Genomic DNA, 21,302 nt, shown 5'->3' on the forward strand with positions numbered 1-21,302 from the left:
CGAGCAATATGCAACAATTAACAACTGAGGATTAATTTTGGCAATTTCTTTCGAAATACAGCAATGAAGAAGCTATACTGGAAAGAACAACTAAAAAGCTGTGTATCTTTATTAGAAAACTCCAAAAATATCTTAGCTTCTAACATTGATATTATCAGTTATAATTTGAGTACCAAATCCATAATAGTTGGATTTTGTAACATTGACTGATAAAATTCGGATGAGTTCTACATTCAGAATTCGTGATCTGAATGCATAACTCGGAGAGTGCGCAAATAGACAAGAACTTTTAGAAGAATAATTTCAACATTAAAAAAACTAGCAGATTTATTATTTGTCCTCAAGCGAAATAAACTCGAAATGTTGTTAAAACAAATAATGTTAACAAAATGATTACGCTCTTTTTTTTTTTTTTTTTCACACTACAAACACAATTGTTTTGCATATTATGTAGCAGAGATTAGGACATAAGTGAGGAAATAAATGTTTGTAACAACAATACTTACAACAAAGTTAAAAACAGTTAAAGTCTTAAAATGGAACACGCATAAGTTTCCTTCGTGAAATAGCTTTTTTTCGCCCACCTACAGTTGACACAAAATGAAAATGCTTTTGTTTTTTATTACATCTATTTCACAAGAAAGAGAGGTTGTTAACCCGACGCAATAAAATACCACGTAAAAATCGCATTACACGGATTCTGCACGTTGCGCGCAGATATGCAGAGCGACAGCCCCAAAACCGATTCAAAGAACTCTTTTTTTTATCCGTCCTTTTTCTTTCGTTTTATTTAGTTCTCACCCTACTGAAAAACGAACCACAAGATTACGATCGGAAATACGCGATACCACAAAAAATTTTGTTCACAATTTCGGAAATCATTCGATCGTAACTACCAATGTGATTTCCTAATGGACATTGGATTACAACTAATGCAGAGAAACGCATGAGTTCACTCAATAACGGTGATAAAACTTGAGAGATCAAAGTTGAGAGAAATTGGATTTTAATTTCGATATATTACAGAAGGGAAAATAAAAACTACAATTGAGTAGATTGTACGTCAGTTGCAATAAAAAAAAATCTTCATTCTTTATCATCCTATGAATTTTTACGTCTTCAGCACTATATATTAATTAATTTATTACATTTAAGTTCTTAAATCTACCCCAGAGTTAGCATATTCAACTCATAATTCTGAACCATGGTTCAGTGACAAGAAGATACTTGAAAAGATATCCCAGGATCAAAAAGTTTTAACCACAACAACGATAGATCAGATATCCCTAGAAACCACTAATGGGGTTAAACACGGTGTACAAAGGATGGGCATGAATGGATCGCTCTCGTCATCGGGACACAGTTTAAAATTAAGAAAGACGCTTTCAAATAGCTTAACTGAAAGAGCAAACCAAGATTCTACCGGGATATCATCGCAATATATGGGGCAAACATTATAGAAAGCGGTCTTTATGGCTCCAAATATGCCTTAGATTAGGGGTCTCATCTTAGTTGTCTTGTGAAGAGAATCTAGAATGCATGTTGAAATGGTATCTCATTCCTTTGACCACTAGGTCCACCAAATGCATGCAAATTTATAATATCCAGATCATCAGATTATTTCAAAAATAGCATGTTTAGATTCTGGGCTATTCATTGAAATCTCGATGTTGGATATTTTGAAGATTACAATATTGTCTTTTTGTATGCTTAATGTACCAGAAAGTAAAAAGTCTAAAACAGAATCTCTACTATCTGATTGCTAATCTCATAGGATAAACGAATGAAACGTTGATTAGTCGTGACGCAGGATGACTACTACATCAGATTAAGTTTTATTTTACATAGTAATAAATATTATTCATACTCAAATGCTGCCATTATCTGATCGCTCCTTTTACACAGCGGCGATTAGAAGAAATCAATGCATTCTGTCCTTAATCTCCATGGACAACTTTTTCTCACAATTATCGTGTTTATTTTAATCATAAATCGTCGTATTTTTAGAAGAAAAAAAAAGTTGTTCACCTTTGTCAAGTTTATAGAGCAAATAAAATTAAAACTGCGTACAGTGTCAGCAACCTAGACGAAATTAAATCATTTCCTTTACTGCACTGCCCAAGGGTAACTAATTATTCATTCAATGACCAACTTTCCTTCATAAAGATCTCACTGATGATTTTTCGCAATCTTTTTTTGAAAATGAATCCGGAAAGCTCAGCTTAATTAAGACATCATTTAAAATGTTTAGTTTTTCATCAAACATCTTACCATTTTTGGAAGTATTGTCGCGATATCTTTTTTTACGCCCAAACTGGGCCTCTTCTGCATTATTCAGCCAATTTGTAATCTTATCAGCAAATAATTGAGGAAAAGATTTATGGGTGGGAAGGAAACAATAATTATTAACATGCAAATGTAACTATTTTTTACAACTTTTTGATAAATTCCTCATATTTAAATTGGAAATTTTAAACAGCAACAGATAAAAATATTTGAATTTCAAATAATCGAAAACTGTAAAAAAAAAAAAAAAAAAAAAGCATTAAACCAGTCTTTTTTTATTTATAAGAATTCGAAAATACGGGTATGAATTAATAAGCAGAATTATCCAGCGTAACAGATACACTATAGCTGCAAAATAATAATAATAATAACAATGTACCAAAAAATTTTTCCCGCTAAATATTTTTGTTATAGTAATCATTATTGGAACACGTATCTTACCAATATAGAAGTAAAAATTTTCTTTTCATTCGCTAATAAAATGCTAATGTTAAACACATATTACATAAACATTACAAAGTAAAATATATTTTCGTTAATTACCAAAGCTTAGATGTGGATACAAAAAAATATGAAAACAATATAAAGTATATCCAAAATTTCGAAAGAAATAACCGAGCGATAGAAATATATATAGAAATCAAAGCTATCCTCTTTAGCCAAATATTTTTAAATAAAATTTCGAATTCAAATGTAAAAAAAATTATACATAACAGGAAAAAACCAATAAAAAATGTAAAAATACTTAAAAAACATAAGCAACTATCTGTAAGGTCGGTAGTAAAATATTTCGTTGAAATATAGAGCAAGCTAAAATAATTTTAAGAAAATACAGAGTACAACTAAAGAGAGCAAGATTTTAAGCTCCAAAATATGAAGAAAAAAATAATTTAAAAGGAATTATTAATATTAAGAAAAAAATAATTTAAAAGGAATTATTAATATTAAGTAAAAAATAATTTAAAATAATTTTTTTATAATTTCCCTCATAAAGTATAAAATAAGACTGCAAAAAAAATTTCGAAACACCGATCTGGTCAGTATAAATTAGTAAATATTTGGGATTCGCATTCAAAAATTACTCCATTAACTTAGAAACTAAAATTATGGAAGTGTCCTTTTTATTTCCGATCAAAGTTCCTAATGCATCGTGTGCTATGTCTATAATATTCTAATTGGTCTCACTCGTATTAGAATTAATTGCAAAAATTTGTGAACTCGACAGCAATCTATCTGAAAGATCAGGAATAAACAATCACCCTTGAAACATTTCAACATTCCACATGATCATGAAAAACACTTTTTATCTATTGTACTGCCAACAGAATCAAACTCATAACTATAAGGATAGATATAAACTTAACGTGAATTTTCAGAGGACTGTAGGAAAAAAAAAAAAAAAAAAAGAGGGGAAGAGAAGAGAGGTGCTAAAAACCGTACATCTTGTCGCGAAAAAAAGAAAGAAATGGGAAAACAAAGATGGGGAAAAAATTATGAAAAAGAAAAACAAAAAAAAAGAAGAAAATTTTGCTAAAAACTACCATTTCATGTTTAGTTATTCAGTTAACATTAATTATTGTATTTAATTATTATGCGCATGTTGGCACTCTATAGGCCAGGATTTTAGAAAAACTGATTTGCATAACATTTACAATTCTATAATATTATAATAAGATCCCATTACATTTATAATAAAGAGTTATAAATAAGACTAAAGGATGGATTATAAATAAAATAAAAATGCTTCATTTAGAACACGAATAAAAATTTGTTTTTGAATGTTGCTTAGTAAACTTTTTAACATTTAAAAGCATTCTGAGATAAAAAAAAAAAAAATTTAAACACCTTAGATTAAATTTTTATGTTTGCTTTGCTTTGTTTTCCTAAAAAGTAATCACTCTTCGGTGAACAAACAGATCAGCACTGGCAAGAAAGCATAAAGGTGAGATAGCGTCGAATAATGAAACCATATTGAGTAACAACACGGAAGATGCTTTTAACAGATGTAAGATAATGGATATGACTGAGAGATAGTAAACATTGGGCAGAAAGGTAGTGGAAATATCGCCTGGTGCGCGCTGATAAATATCATTATTATTCGGGAAATGATAGATGACTATGTGCCTAATCGAAAATTTCCGATTACGGGAAGAGATAATTCGGAAAAAAGCTGGAAAAATATTTCCTGCACTTTTGGGAAGATATCGATTGATGCTGAAATGAAATGTCTTCAAATGATGCAGATGAAATGATATGCATATTGCAAGTGAACTGTGCAATCGAAAGATCCAAGATAAAATCTTAAACAATACCTAAAGCAGTTTTTGTTTTTCTTTTCCACCCTTGCGTGTTTTTGCGCGAATTGCTAAGCAACAATTGGCAAAAAAAAAAAAAAAAAAAAAAGAATAGTTTGAATTATTTATTACGATCTTAAATTTATTTAATTATTTTTGAATTCTAAACTAAACTCAGTGGCACGACAGCCCATGTGGGCCAAGGCCTACAGTGCCCATATTTTTTTAAATTCTATAGATAGATAAAAAGAAAACTAATATGGAGGTTACTTGATTACTTGAATATTCACAATGTTTATCGCTAACAGAGAAAAATATAAAAGATTTTTTTTTCGAAATTAAAATACAGATAAGAATTTTGGACAATATAACTTCCTCCATTATTTAATGCCTCGTATGGGGTATTATATTAAGAGAAAATCTTTTTAAGTTAAATATTATTGGTAAAACAAAGAATTCTACCTCGAAATTCTGACGAATATCCACGTTTCAAACTTCCCTGAATCGGAAAAATCAGTTTTGGAATTCTGACAGTTCTCCAGTATTTGTGAACACAATACTTCAAAATACAACTAAACGGATGAAATTTGGTATGCAGTTTTAAAACTAAAATTACAGATTCCTATCGCATTATGGTCGGGAAAAAAAAACTCGTCAATCCAATGCGAACGAGTACTTAAAAATGAGACGAATTAGTTGAATGGCTTAGTAAACGGTTTTAACACCAAAAACTGTACACTTATATCAAATTTTAGATTCAAAAGGTTAATGAATAATCGATTTTCATTATTAAATTAAAAAACTAAACGCAGTTATTGTTAAAGCTAACACGTGTTACAGAAGCATGCGAGAACGCAGAGGGATGACGTCTCCATTTGTCTTCAAATATTTCAAGAAGGGCGAATTCCAGAAAGTCAGATGCAACTAAAACAGCTAATGCGAGCAGAGTTATTAGTGTACTATACTTAAAAACAATTGATAGGCATGAAGTCATTTATTTAAACCATTGATGGACTTGTAAACAATTCATCTTAATTAAATTGATATCCCATTTTAAAGCTATACGTAAATCTGAAACAAATGACGAGAACGACACAAATGAATGAGCACTTTTTCCAGACTTTAACGTCAAATCGACGTGAGGACGTTCGACTTCAATGACGTATTTAACGTGCATAAGGCTATCATATGCAATTGATCGTCTGCTTAGTCATGTCCGGAAACAAAATCCTCCTCCGCATTTTTTTTTTTTTTTTCGCTTACAATTATTGCGAGATTTAAAAATGAAACTAAGATTCTGCTAATAGAAATGAATTTTCCATATTATTACTAATTATGTCACAAAAAGCAACCACCATCCGAATTTTTTTAATTAGTCTTTTTAATTATGTAAAACTGAATTCTTAAAGAACAATCATTTTTTTCTGCTCTAGAAAAATCAAAACCATATGTTACAGAAGAAACACAAACTGTCAAAAAAAAAAAAAAAAGGAGGGAGATTGATGATTCCCAATCTTGCTTCGCAACACTTTTAGACGAGATTGGAAGACAGGATACTATTACATACTTTTCAATCTGTATTTGTATTACACATGGAAATTCATCCAGAAGAAACGGAACTGCTTTAATATCATTATATTCAAAGTATACATAGACTAAGTACTGGATTTTTCTAAAAATTCGACCAAGAGAATTTAAATGAATTTCCACGATTTAGAATTCCAACAATTCCAAAAGAAAACTAGGAGTGGTTTCCCCAAAACTTTCTCGTCTATTCTCTTATAAACTTGTCATGCCAGAAAACGCTTTACGTGATATTAGCGCACAATAGTTACGAAATATTAACTTTTGGCGTAAATTTAGCATTTCTACTGAAACTATTGTGTCATCGTTGGCGAGTTCATAGACAACTGATCTCTGGCATGTATTAATAATATTCAAATACTGAGTTTGTGTTTTAGATTCGTTTTTTCTCAACAGTTGAAACAAAAAAAAAAGGACACAAAACTGCACTTGCAGTCACAAAATTACATACCAAATTTGATATATTTAAGTCATTGCATTTTTTGAGTTATCACATTTACATTTTCTGAAAGTACAGACCGACAGACAGTCAGTCAACCCGTGGTTGGATCTGGCTCAAAAATGGACAGGTGTCAACACTATAGATGTTAAATCTGTGCATCGAATTTCATCTACTTAGCTCTCTTCGTTTTGTAATTATCATGTAAACTTATATTCCAACAGCCGGACGTCCTTTGAACAGAAAGACCGTAACCAATGTCTAGCTCAAAGCATTTTTGAGTTAACTTTGTCACAGACACACAGATGGACATTTTCCAAAAATGTTTTTCAAACTCAGAGAAGTCTAAAACGAGGAGATTCGTCAAAATCTCGAGTTCGAAGTTTTTGACGATTACTCTACTTTCTCTGTACTACGTATAGAAGAAAGTGAAAAAAGAGCTAGACGTTTAAAGAAACTAAGCCATACTTCTAAAGATTTTTTTTTAATAGTGAGTTATTATTTTCGACTAAGAAATATATTTATATTCTATTTGTAAAAATGCTAAATACTTTTTTTAGGTATGCAAGTGGTAATTTTCTAAATATTTATATGATTTAAGAAACTAAATAGACCACAGTTACAAAGATTATCGTAAATACGACAGATACGATAAATCAATCCTATTATTGCGTACATTTTTATTTGTTGTTGTTTATTTGGTTGGGAGTTGCCACTCACATTCAAGAAAAATACCATTAACATCGATTAGTTACTAAAATTAGATAGATGTGGCCTGCCTATTTACTCAGTTAAAATTTGAAATACAACTTTTGCATGAAAGTTATAATGGTTGAAATAAAAAAAATAATCTCTTTTTTTATAAATTTGTAAAATGCAGGCTTCTTCATAATTAACAGTTTCCGAAAATAAATTTTCCAATATTACTATTACACGGTCAATGTTTAAATACCTAAAAAACAAGCGTATTCATTTAAAGCTCTTGCCATACTAACCATTCGTACTCTACAGAAAAGGAGATCATCACAACAGCATTAATTAAATTATTGCGGTTAAATTATTATTTTTAATTGTTGTTGTTAAAATGCAAATCAACGGTATACTATAGAATAAAACGACATTTCCAATAGCAATAATGAAATGGGCAGCAAGTGATAATGTTACAGAAAGATTATTCGCACCAATATATTTCCATGCCTTTTGCGGGATTCCTATAAATTTCTCACAAAAATGCATTCTTTTTGACAGGCTAACTCGTAATAAGATATGTATGAACAAAACGGTTTCGCGTATCCCTGTTATCTTTATAGGGAAATAAAAGAGAACAATGCTTTTCGAAAAACTCATATATTGCTGGAAACAAAATATATTAAGTTGCAAATATTATTTCTTTCCTCGTGGTTTTAGGCACGGCAGGAGAAATAATTCAAATAAGGCACGTTAGAATTATGTATCAAATTATCAAAGACATATAGTGAGTACTCCGTATCTCCGATATTCAAAATTTCCCTTGGTGCTTAGGCTCGGTTTATTGCATATACAATATTAAAAACAAAGACCATGCATAACAGCAGCATTTATCCACATACGCACCATCATTCATGCATATGTATGACAGTTTTTCGCGAATTCAGTCACATTCTCTTACTTCATACATCCATTTTTTTTTAAATCTAAGCAGATAGAACATAAGTGATACCTGCGAAAGTGGTGTCTCCGAAATTATCTCGCATAATCCCAAATAAAGATATTATTTCCCTGTCTCTAATATAAATATTGTGGACCATAAATAAAGCTCTGAATGCCTCCAGTGCTCAAAGTTGTGTTTTTAGTCATGTACATGAGCACTTTGTGATTCGTAGTATATTAAGGAAAAGAGAGCATAAATCATGGACGATTTTTTAGTGAGCGATTGAAACAAAACCTTGGCACAAAATAGCAATTCTGGTAGCAAGATTACATATTCCTGCAAGTCATTACAGGCAAGAAAATGTTACTACAGACAGACGGCCAATACATTGATGGATTTGGTTCATAATTTGACGCGGATTCTACACGTCAGATGCTAAAACTGAATATCAAATTTTATTTTTCAAACTCTTCATGTTCACCTGCTCACTTCCAGTAGATGGATTTCGTTCAAAATTTGGCAGAAACCCACAACTTAAGTGTAAAGCACACAAACCAAAATTCAGACAATTTTCATTTTTTTAATTGACAAAAAATCTATAAATTTATTAAATCCGTCAAAAAACAGACTACTTGTCATTTCATCCATCCGCGTAACATGATCACTTAAAAACCTAACAAAGAAGACAAGATAAAATTTGGTATTTGTCTCGTCGAAATTGTGTGGATCTAATTCATATGTTAAATTAAATCGGTCAACAGGAAATAGTTCAAAGTAGATACTCCGTTCTCTTTACTTACACAACGAAACCAGTCGTATTATGTACGACATATACGAGTACGACAATAACATACGAGAATAAATCCTACTGCTTACTTTCTCATCTACGAAGTATAATAGCAATCTTCAAAATATTTCGAATCTCCCATGAGTTCGAAATACAGTTCTGGGATGATGTTTGTATGCAGCTCTGCGAAAAAGATAATTTAAAAATGGTTTTAGCAAGACAGGTAAAATTTAGTATATAGTCTTAATACTGAATTTGTTCATTTCTATCAAAGCCTGAATGGTATACATGGCTAGAAATATGTCTATCAGAGAGCAAATGGATATGATAATTACAAAACAAAGAACTAGATAGATAAAATTTGGTACACAGTTTTTTCAACATCTAAAACGTTGATGGGTATCAAATTTTGAACCCAATCGAACAATGAATTGAACGTCTGTTGAAAAGTACATTTGCATGCATGAAAATACGATTCTAAATAAAGCAAAGATTTAGATAAATTAATTGAGATAAGAAATCTTAATTTTTAAATTGTTACTCGGAGTCAAATTTTGATTTTAATTAGTTAAAAAAATCGTCCAAAATGCGTATTCACTTTTCATTATATTATATTACGAACACAAAACGCTCGCGCGCAGTAATCTGAAAATAAAAATCTGGGCACCCATAGCGTTAAAGACCTTGCTCAAGGTCCACAATTTGTATGAAGTAGGAGGATCACATCTTTAATTAAGGGATATGCAATTTTTTTTTTTTTTTTTTTTTTTTTTTTGAGAAAAAACATCCAATAGGTTTTAAACACAGAAAATATCGGAACTTGTTGCGTTTTTTACTAAATTCTTTTCAAACATTAATTTCAAATACCATTAACTTCCCAGACGACTTCTTCATGCTGTTCGCCAAGTGGCCAATCTACGTTTTATGGACTGCAAGGATATGGAGATGAGTGCTGATCCAAGAAAACTCGTTCGCAACAAACTTTCTTCCAAACGAATCGAAAATTTTATATAATAATAAATGAAGCATTAAATAGATAGCTGTATTTTCCATCAAGCATTCATGCTGCCTAATTTTTTAGAGTTATTTCTTCTACTTAAAAGTAAATATTCGGCCATAAATGATACTATCGGCATCTAGAAATAGCTGTTTTATTAACAAGGAATATATGATACACAAAAACCGATTTAAAATGGGGCATAAAAGAAGAACAAAAGATATGGTTCATATTTTCACAGACCTTGATCATAGAACACGTTTGCAACAATCAACGAATTCAAGTGAGGAAGGGAAAAAAAAAATGTTACTATTGTAAAAGAAAAATATCATCTGCCAGTCCATACAATACGGAAGGTCACGGAGTTTGCTGCCTTGCTGCACAGACTGACCAGTCCTGAACGCATCGGACGGTGCGACGGGTATCAGCAGTAGAAATGAACTCTTGAACTAGCAAATAATGTCAAAGGCAGAGAAAATAATTAGGTTAAAATAAGGCAAAGGAAACAAGTGTCACGAACTGGCTGGTTCGCATCCATAAAAACCACATCAAGTTTGGCAAACACACGACGGATGAAATAATAACTCTCCCAAAAAATGTTATGAATCATAAACCCTTTTAAATGAAAACCAGTTCTACCGTTTCTTCTCTTCCTTGACATCGGACCGTCTTTCCTTGAGAAAAGCAGCTGTCTTGGAGGATGCAACAAAACAGCAACAGACAGAATGCAGTAGGGTTTACTAAACCGCAGACACTATATCTGGGAGGAACGCACTTTATATTTGGCGTAAATAGGAGGGTGGTTTTCTAGGAAGGTGAAAAGAAATAAAACCACCATTAAAAATAAGGAAATGCAAGAACTGTAAAGTGGATACTGAGGTCATAAAGTTTAAGTTAATGGATATATGGATTTCAATTGAAAATGGCCATATGCTCAATATTTTCAAGGACAGTTGTCAGGGGGAAACAGTATAGGAATTTAAAATCTGTTTAGTAGGAAAAAGAGAAAAAAAAAATGTTTTTTTTTTTTTTTTTTTTTTTTTTTTTTTTTTTAGATTATTTAATTCCAAAAACTTTCCTCTTTAGGAAGGACTCCATCCCAGTGCAGAACATTCTTTTTTTATATGCAATTCCATAAATCACAAAATTATTAATTCATCATAAGCAAGAAAAGAAATTGAAGTCAAAATAGCTATTTAGTAAATTTTTAGGGAATGATTTAAATAGTGTCCCAATGAGTAGATAGATATCCCAATCCCATTACGGCAGAGATAATTTTAGTTTTAGACTTTGTTTGGACTAAAAAAAAAAAAAAAACCAAATTTTCTTTTTTTTAAAAAAATCTACGAGTTGTAGTACTACATATAAATAATAAATTATAAAAATATTTTTCAAGTGATAAATTGATAAAAAAAAATAATAAATTAGTTACAACATTCACAGCTATTTTGTTAAGATACTGTCACTGCATTTTAGAGGATAATCGCAATTCCATATCATAATTATTCTAAATATCAAACATTTCAGTGAGTATTCTCGTGCAATTATTAATTGTGACTATTTACACTACGTCTCGAATTAATCGGGGCGGATCCGATATTCAATTAACTTTACCATTTTCTAACTTTTCATCTCATATATGTACATAAGTATCCGAAGTTGATTGTCATTGCGTTTAAATCGAAGAAATTCTTTCTCTCCCCCCCCCCCCCTTCCCTCCTCCTTAACAATATTAATGAGACCTTGAATCCGAGAATGAAATTTTACCAACTTCAATTTTAGTTCATGACCTACATTTGAATATTTTTCTTATTCATACTTTTAAAAATACAACCATATTTATAAAAATATCTGAAATAAATAAATTTGGGGATCAAATAATAATTTCCGCAACTTTACTGGTACCATCAGTTCGATATAATTATTAAAACCATTGAGAATCTTCCTACATATAATAGCTACAGAACTACTACAGCTTCGATAGTTTCAAAAATACACGATTCCACATTAAAAATCTTTTTTTAAAAAATATAAAATTTTACAAAAACTGCTTTATTTCTTTCGAAATACGAATATCAATTATGAATTCATGTTTAATATCTTTCTTTTACTACAAATAGACCTTTAACAGAGAAAGACTTTTCTTGCGAATTTTTTCAAATGAATATTGTAACGACAAGCCTCACTGCAAACTTACATTGAAAAACTTTACAAAATCTACTGAAGCAATCTCACAGAGCGAAAAGAAGAGGAAGAAAAGAAAAATAAAGATTCTAAGAATCTAAACTTTTGCGAGCCTCTACATCGTTACCCAATTAGAAACTTAAAGACATCTCTGCAAAAAGTGAAGATCAAGTTTCAGTCCTTTACACAGCAACAAAAAGCAGGTGCAAGATGAAATGGGAGAAAATGACTATGAATACTAAGGGGGAAAAAAATGGTGCGCGAATATACTAAAAAGAAACGCAATCCTTAAAAATTTTATCAGTAGCATCTCTCGGCGATGACGCATCATTAAGGGGAAAGCTCCAGTTGACCGTTGGAAATGACCACCCAAGGCGAAGGGGGGTCCATAGCCACCATGTGCGAGTTTACTTTCTTTCGGACTTGGGCAGTCCCTCAACTCCCTTTCTCAGAAGGAATGGTCACTCTTTTTTCCAGATAAGTGACGGCCACAGCAAGTCTCAAATTGCAAGCATGGTATGTCATGCTACGGATGACCAAGAATTCTCGTCTTCTTTACTTACAGACCGGCATCGTTTTGTCAACATCTTGTTTGGTTGCAGATGTCTCTTTTAAGAAAGCCAAAAACCCGGTTTACTTCGTAACATGAGAGAAAAATTCCACAGTTTTGGTTGTTTTTAAATGCGACACATGCTTACAGTTCGTCGGGAAAATTTCTCAATATTTTAAACAAGAGCTGAAGATATATCCGAACTATATTTTAATTTTTGGAGGGAATTTTTTTGATTCTTAGTTAAAATGTTACTACATAATATTTCCAAGATGTGATTTTGTATTTCTTATGGCAGTTTATTACTAGAAAAGACAGGTTACTGAAAAAGTTATTTTTTTAATTTTTTTTATTTATTTATTTTACAGTCCTTAGAGTAGAGTTCTCAACTTTTTAAAATTCTTTACAAAAAAAAAAAACGAATAAAAAATATAGATATTAAGAAAAATATATATCATCATGAATTCAAGGTCCAAGTTTTAGTAGCATTGGAAAAGGAAATAAATGACACTCAAAATTTAATATGATTATTAATGTGCGTTTTTTATTTGTTTTTCCTTCTCTTTACAATATTTTACTATAAAAACTGTATTAACGCATTATAGTTTCGTTCCCGTGCTGCAGATGTTACGGATATGTTATATCCTTCACCTTTACCTACACTCGTTTAGTGATCGGAGTGCAAGGGAAGGAAAGATGAAACAGAGTGACGCTAAGATTCGTCAAGGAAAATTCTCGAAACAGTCTATTATTCACTTCAGTATCAATTGATACATTGCTCTAACAAATGAGCAACGTCAAAAATGAAAATATTTATAACATATCTCTGAATAATAAAGAATTTTAAAAATGTCAAAAAAGGCTAACAATTTACATCCATTTTGGGGATTTAGTCGAATCTTTTATGTAGAAATAGTATCAACAAAACTAATTGCAAATCACCATATAATTACTCTACCATACACCGATTTGTGAGAAATTCAGTCTGAATGTGAAGAATATCATAATTCAGTTAATAATCTTTTAAGTATATAAACATTAAATGTACCAAGCCGTTTAATTTTCTTTTTTTTTTTTTCTCATTTTTTTTAATTTGCTGTTTTACGTATGAGTCAAAACATACGTATGAGTACAAAACATACGTATGAGTCAAGCATAGCGAACTTAAATGACTTATAATGTTAAACGACGAAATCAGATGTTAAATTATCGCACGAAATGGCTCCATTATTTCTCATAGGTGATGCCGTATTCTAATTTTTATTTGAAAAAGTTATCTAAAAAAAGGTCAAAAGCATACAACGCGGTTCAATAAATTTCACAATTCAGATTTTAAGAAAAAGAAAATTTTTTTCCCCAAGATAATATTTTGACATATAATTGATCAAAATATGCAAAAACTGGACATGAAAAAACACTGACAAAGTTATCATATCCAATAAACTAAATTAAAAATGTTTCCATTTCAAATAACTAAATTATTTCACAATTTCCCAATCAAGGAAAACCACTTCCTGGATTTAAAATCATAGTAAAAATTAGTAAGAATCTTTTTCTATGCCATTCTAAATAAATAATAAAATGTATTCATTATACCAAATTATTTAACTGAATATGTACACCCATGTGGTTACATACGAAATTGAAGATTAAAAATGAATAGTTCCGATGCTACTTTGGTAGCGTTTACAGCAATGAATTTAAAATATATAATAGTGGAACAGAATTACCATTTTGTTTTACAGACTGAAATACAGAATGAAAGGATATCCTTTTTGAAAAGCTAATTTACTTTTAGTATATCTGTCTTATTAACAAAAACATCTGGCAACTATTCGCCTTTCTCGACCTCATTTAATATTCATGTCCTCTTTACCCTTAATAAATGTTTCCCATTCAGAATAATAAATAAAATTCAGTTTAATACTACTTTAAAATGCATTTTGAAATCTGCGAGACAAACTAATAAAAAGACACGAGATAAATTTTCAAATAAAGAATTTGGGAGAGAGGGTGAAAGCATTATCAATCAAAATGAGGTTTTAGAATTCATTTGTTCTGTAGATACATGTTAGTAATACATGCAAAAAATGTTCCAATGGTTTCATTGATTTTCATCTACAGAATTGCTAGAATGAATGCAATACAAAAAATCTTGAGAAATATATCCAGAGTTTTATTATTATTTCTAATATTTCCTCCCTTCTCTATATTTCTTTTTACATCATTCGAAAAGTAATCTAATTATGAACTGCTTCTAGAATGAGATATTAAATAAGATTATTAAATGCTTTTTTTAAATTCTTTTATACAAACTTCTACAAATATAATTAAAAACTAAAGAATTTCCTTGAAAGTTTGTTCTAAAATCACATTTTTTCCCACAGCAATATGTGTTATATCTCTACTAATAATGAATACAAGTGTAAGTGTTGAAACTCTACAGGATAGACTGTTTCGTCTAAACCTATCAAATTTCCAGTGTAAAATGTGCCCCTCGAGGCAACTTTCTTTAAAGTTTTAATTAAAAATCAGCAAGATTGCGGCGCTTTTTTTTTTTTTTTTTATCATTTGATAATTTCCGAAAATGTTACTGCACGAAATTGATTTTTACATCACTTCAAAATTGAAAAAAAAAAAAAAAGTGTTTAATTATATTAATTTATTTACCATTCAAATTATCTGGTGCTCCGGTAATTTTCAAAAATAAATTTTTGCTTAATCTTCAACAATAGATTTCATTATTACAATCATTTTTTTTCTGTGATACGATACATGTTTTTGCACGTTATTTATTTATTATTTTTTCCATTATTGAAAGCTAAGGAAGAAGGCTTATTTATGACTAATTTACATGAGGAAATGAAAAATGAAATCAATTGCATTCCCATTTTTAAAAAAATAAATAAAATCTGAAATAGATTAATCGTGCAATTAAATTTCCATAGCATTATGATGTCATAAAATTCGAATTCATTAAGGAATACCATATACAAATTAAATAAATGTTCTATTTACTGACAAAATTTGATGCTTCAAAATATTCTATAGAGAGAGAATCAAACATCTTGTAATACATCAGAAATTTAACTGGAATTAAACGCAACTAATATTTTTGGTGAACCATCTGAACATTCATAATGATATATATAATATAAATAACACTATAACTTGCTTAATCCATATGCTATTCACTTCTCTAAAATCACATCATAATGCTTTTAAAAACAGTTCTTTAAATTAAACTTCCTTTCTATACAGATAAAGTCAAGATTTGTAACTATATTCAATGGCATAAGTTTGGTCCCACGAGCGATGTCTGCACAGCCATACTAGTATCAATTTTTTATTGAAGATTATAGATGCTCGCGACAGTTAGATCTACAAGAGACCAATCTCCAAATGTGAATAAAAATCGAAATATCAAGATTCCAAATTCTTAATTTTGTAAGAAATATGGAATAATGATTTAAATGTCTCGTACTTCTCAGACAGCTAATTTATCGGTCTTTTAAAAAAAATTAATAACCGTTTGCTCTGAACTTCTGGAAATCCGAGCCGCAGAACAAACTAATGGAGACCAGAAAGAGATACGGAGTGACGTAAAATACAGAAAAAATTTAAAACTACGAAAAAAGGAAACAATTAAAAAATTGAAATAAGAGATGAAGCATTAATAGTACCATTTCCAGTTACTTTTTTTTTTTTTTTTTTTATTCGTTCACTTTTATTGTACAGAAGTGATCATATTCTAAAAATTAATGAACCATTCTCAATTTTCATTAAATTTTTTAAATTAGAACTCATCAATCTTTTATCAAAATTTATGTAAACTATTTTCTTCAATGACAAAAGCAAAAAGAAACATTTTATTCAAAATCGGAACAAATTCGTGATATTCTTTTTTTAACAAACAAAACCTCCGATTTATAATTTAATCACTTTTCAAGCTGGCACCAAATTCATAATCTTCTTGTCACGAAAATGTCTAAACATTTTTCAGTTAAAATTGATTTAGACCAAAATATTAATCTTGTATTATGAAGTGAACATCAATAAATCATAAAAAGAACGTTTGATATAAAGAGGTTTTATTTATTTATTTTTTAGATGCAGCAAACAGAGATTTCCCATATAAAGAATTTAGGATAAAATGAGATGCTTTTCTGATTTGGTGGAAATCATAAACACAATTATAGCGCAGCATTGAATTAACACTATTGATAAATATCATTTTAATACACCCCCTACTTGTAGACACAGCATGCATAGAGTAAGAAATTACTTCTTCGAAAACATAAAATTCAACACCCTCGCTCTCTCACAAACACAGCAGGTTAAGGCACCCTACTGAATTCAAGTAGAAAAATTATCTTAGGAAAAGATATAATAAATAATTATTAACAGTTAATTGGAAAGGGGCTATTAATTCCTTAAACATTGAAAAAAAACTTGTTTCATTCACAAATAAATTTCGGCTAATTATAGAAATAGTGTCAACTTCTATTTTGAAGTACTTATTTAATATTAAAATTAAATTGTTTCTGAAAAGTTTTTTTGTACTGCAAATCTTTTCAAACAAATGTAAAGGGGGACATGATATTATTTTTATATAGAGATTGTTGAAATTTCAAATCACATAGTGCTTGAAACTTGATTTCAAAAATATGTATTTCATAACAAATTTGTGATTTTCATAAGGAGTGTAAATTTTAAATTCTCAATTAATGTGTTATAATTTTACTATCAAATTTTTTCACTTATTATAATGGAGCAAGGACACAAAATAAATACTTCAAAATGGTACACTGTGTACATAACCTACATTTCAAAATCTGCTGCAAATAAAAATGTTTTATTTCACAGAATTAAACACTTTTAATCATTTAACTGCAAAATTACAGAACTTGTGATATTTTTCACTAAATATACATAATAAGAATTTAATTTTTTTAATTTATAAAAAATTAATAGCTACATATATTTAAAAAAAATTTAGAAAATATGCAAAATAAAATGCTTATTAAATTTTTTTCTTTGTACATTTTCATTTCATTTCAATGCAGCTTTCTTATCAAAAATACCTTAAATGTTCAGAGTAAAACTAAAATATAACATTAAAAATCATACAGTTAAAACTATGAAATAAAAAGATCTAAAGAAAGTAAAGATTAAAGGAAGAAAAAAAAACTTCCGAAGTAAATTTCTTAGTTTATATGAGGAAATAATTTAATAGACAAAACTGAACTTGTAGTAAATTGAAAGGTTTGAACTTAATGAAATAATTATGATTTTGTATTGAAAATTTTTCTGAAATTGATCAATTTATATTCAAGGAAAGAGTCCTATTGAGACAATTAGTCCAATATTTGAATAGTAATTTTAATAAATAAAATAAAATCACTGCCACCGCTTTTGATTAACTGAAAATAGCTAAAAATTTTAATAGTATATAGACAGTGGCTTCAACATATTGATTACTAATGTTAACTATAGTACAAAAAATTACATCTTTTCTTTATTTTGTTACAAAGTTTTATTTATTTATTTCATACGAGGATCTACCAAAAAAACTGAGCCATGCAATATAGATTGAAAATGGTCATAGAACACCTCTCCAAGTTTCATGGTAGTCAATACATTAATGTAGAGTGAAAAAATTATACCTTGTAGTTAGAAACATGTCTTGCATATATCATTTGATATTAATTTATACTGCAAATCAAAACTAAAAGTTTTACAAAAAATATTAAATAAAAATTGCACTTTCGATAAAAGAATTCGAACATAAATAAATTCAGACAATTCCAATAAATAGTTTAAATGAAAAAGTAAAAATGGCATATCAATTATTATTTATATACAAGTTCACAATTAAAATTTGACAAATTATTTGCATTACAAAATAAAAGCATTCCTCTGACTACCCATTTAAAATGATATACTTCTTAAATCGTCATATTATATGAACAGCAGTTCATAATTTAAAAAAAGTACTGACTATAGTGATTTGAATATTTTACAAGATTACATTTTCAGCTGATGCGAGTACAGTCAATTGTAATAAAGTCAGTGACAATATGCGGAATCTACATGGTGTCATTATACTCAATTAAATAATTCTGAAAATTATCCAAATCCATTTCAGAACAATTTATATATTTAAATTAAATACAGTTTTAAACACTATTAATTGATTTCTGTGGAATTAAACTCTATTTAAAACAAAAATTGCTTCATTTTCTCTCATAAATTTTTATGGATTTACTAATCTCTCATTAAAACATCATAAATTAATATTTATATCTTTCTACATTTTAAATAAATAAAAGTGCAATTTTAAAACTAAATATAGCAAAAATATTTTTTTATATATAAATTACAAAATTTATTCTAAAGAGAGCATCCACAAAAATGCTACTAAATGAATTGTTGGTGAATTTCAAAACTCATTATTTCATATACTTTAACCTTTCACTGATATTTTGTTCCATTAAGAGAACAAAATTTTACAATATAAACACAAACATTTTTTAGAATGACATATTAAGATGATATTAAATTTTTGTATTTTAGTTCTTCAATTGAATTTCAAACGAATTCACACATTTTTTAAATTTTTTTTACATGTCCAGAGTAATGAGGATTTATGTTTAAAACACTGAAATTCATAATACAATAATGATTTAACTACAATAACAATAAATACTAAATTTTCGAGCTAAATGTGAACAATTTAGTTCTTTTTTGGAAACAAAAAATGGAGGAAATAAGCAATTAGCAACATTAAAAGAAGCATGCAGCAATATAACATTCAGTTATGTTGAGAAAAAAAAGTATCAATATATTACTTAATAGTGATGGGATACACTTAAGATTGTTATAAAACATCATATATATACAATTATATAAATATATATACAAAAAAATGAAATATTTATTTCAGGGCAGCTAAATTAAGACTTCTTAAAATATACTAGTCCTCCGGCAATAAAAGATATATAACAGCTCAGAAAAGAACAATCCCAATTATTGCCTTTAACTAGCATTAACAGTAGAAACAATTATCTGAATATTATTAAAAATTTCTAATTTCAAAAAAAAAGATATATATGCACAGGAACTTTAAATAAAATTAATAAAAATGAATTTAATAAAATAAAAAAGTTGTATTTCTAATAGTGGCGATTCTCTTTCAGACAGAAATATTACATGATCAGTATAACTTAAAACAAATGCAAAAAAATCAACTGAAAACTTTAATACAGTTTTCAGTTGATAAGTCTTCAATTGGTCTTATAACAGCACTATTTAATATCTTTTTTAATAAAAAACATATTCAATAGTGCTGTTATAAGACCCAATATACAAGCTACTAATAAATAAGGCATTTAAATAGTATGAAATTTTAGTACAAGCATGTAAGAAATAAATAATTTAAAGTGTATGAAATTGTTTTAGTAACTTTAGAGAATTGTCTAATATTTATACAAAATAATACTAGCTGAAACAATGACTCATTTTTATCTTCTAAATAAAATCAAAACACCTTCTATATAAAATCACAGCCACAATGAAATTACTGAAAAATTCCATGAAGAATAATTAAAAGTTTTTTTAAAAAAAACTATTTGATTTGATTCCTTTATTAACAATTTAAATGAAAAAACTACATAATATAGAATTTATGAAAGTCAATATTCATAAGTGCAATGATAAGAAGAGTAATGAGAAATGACATTAGAAATAATAATATTTACGATATAAATAACATTTTTGAAAAATACATTCTCAACAGGAAAGATCACGAAAAATCTTCATGCAGAGTAATTTTTATTTACAAAATATAAAAAATATTTTAATAAAATCCTCAGTAAATGCATTTAATAATCACGAATGTTAGTAAACATTAAATGTTATCACTAAATCACGGATGTGAATTTACATTTGACAGAAAATGAAACAATTGAAATTAGAAAAAAAAAATATTAAATATATAAGAATAGAAGCATATCCAGCACAAAATAATATCCTAAAGCAGTAGTATTTTACTCACCAAAAGCATTTATTAAGAGACCTCAGTTATTATAAATCGTGGCTTCCGCCCTGTTCTAACATTAATTGACAGCAGCTCCTGGAGTAAACAAGGCAAAGAAACTAGTATTCCACATGGATCTCACACAAAATTTTAAATAGAATCCAATCTATGTACTCAAAATTTAACCATCTCAGTCATTTTAATGTTTCTTAATGTTGGAAAATCGCATCATTTGCATCAAATTCAGTCTGTAAGTAACCATACAGAAAACAAACTCATAACACGATCACACTCTTTACATACTACAACAGCAACCTGCAACAAGTCACACGCGAATGGTTGCCATCTTTAGACCAGAAGACAATTAATAAGAAGATAGAGTAACGAGTTTGTTTGTTTACTTGTTTATTTGTTTGATAAAAAAACAAAAACAAATTAAAGAAAAGATTTCTAGAAAATAAATATAAGATATAATTGATTTCCATCTCTGAATATTTATGAATATTTGTGATA

At 28.8% G+C, this 21,302-nt stretch overlaps 1 protein-coding gene across 1 annotated transcript in view; it reads right to left on the reverse strand.

Moving 5' to 3' along the window:
• Positions 1-21,110, reverse strand: part of LOC129962716 (rho GTPase-activating protein 32-like) — a 147,327-nt gene extending 126,217 nt beyond the window's left edge. The window contains exon 1 of the mRNA XM_056076653.1: positions 20,808-21,110. The gene's annotated coding sequence lies outside the window, so the exon portion shown is untranslated. The remainder of the gene's footprint in view (positions 1-20,807) is intronic.
• Between the last annotated feature and the right edge of the window lie 192 nt (positions 21,111-21,302).

Source organism: Argiope bruennichi, chromosome 3 (assembly GCF_947563725.1).
Source record: "Argiope bruennichi chromosome 3, qqArgBrue1.1, whole genome shotgun sequence".
Lineage (NCBI taxonomy): Eukaryota > Metazoa > Arthropoda > Arachnida > Araneae > Araneidae > Argiope > Argiope bruennichi.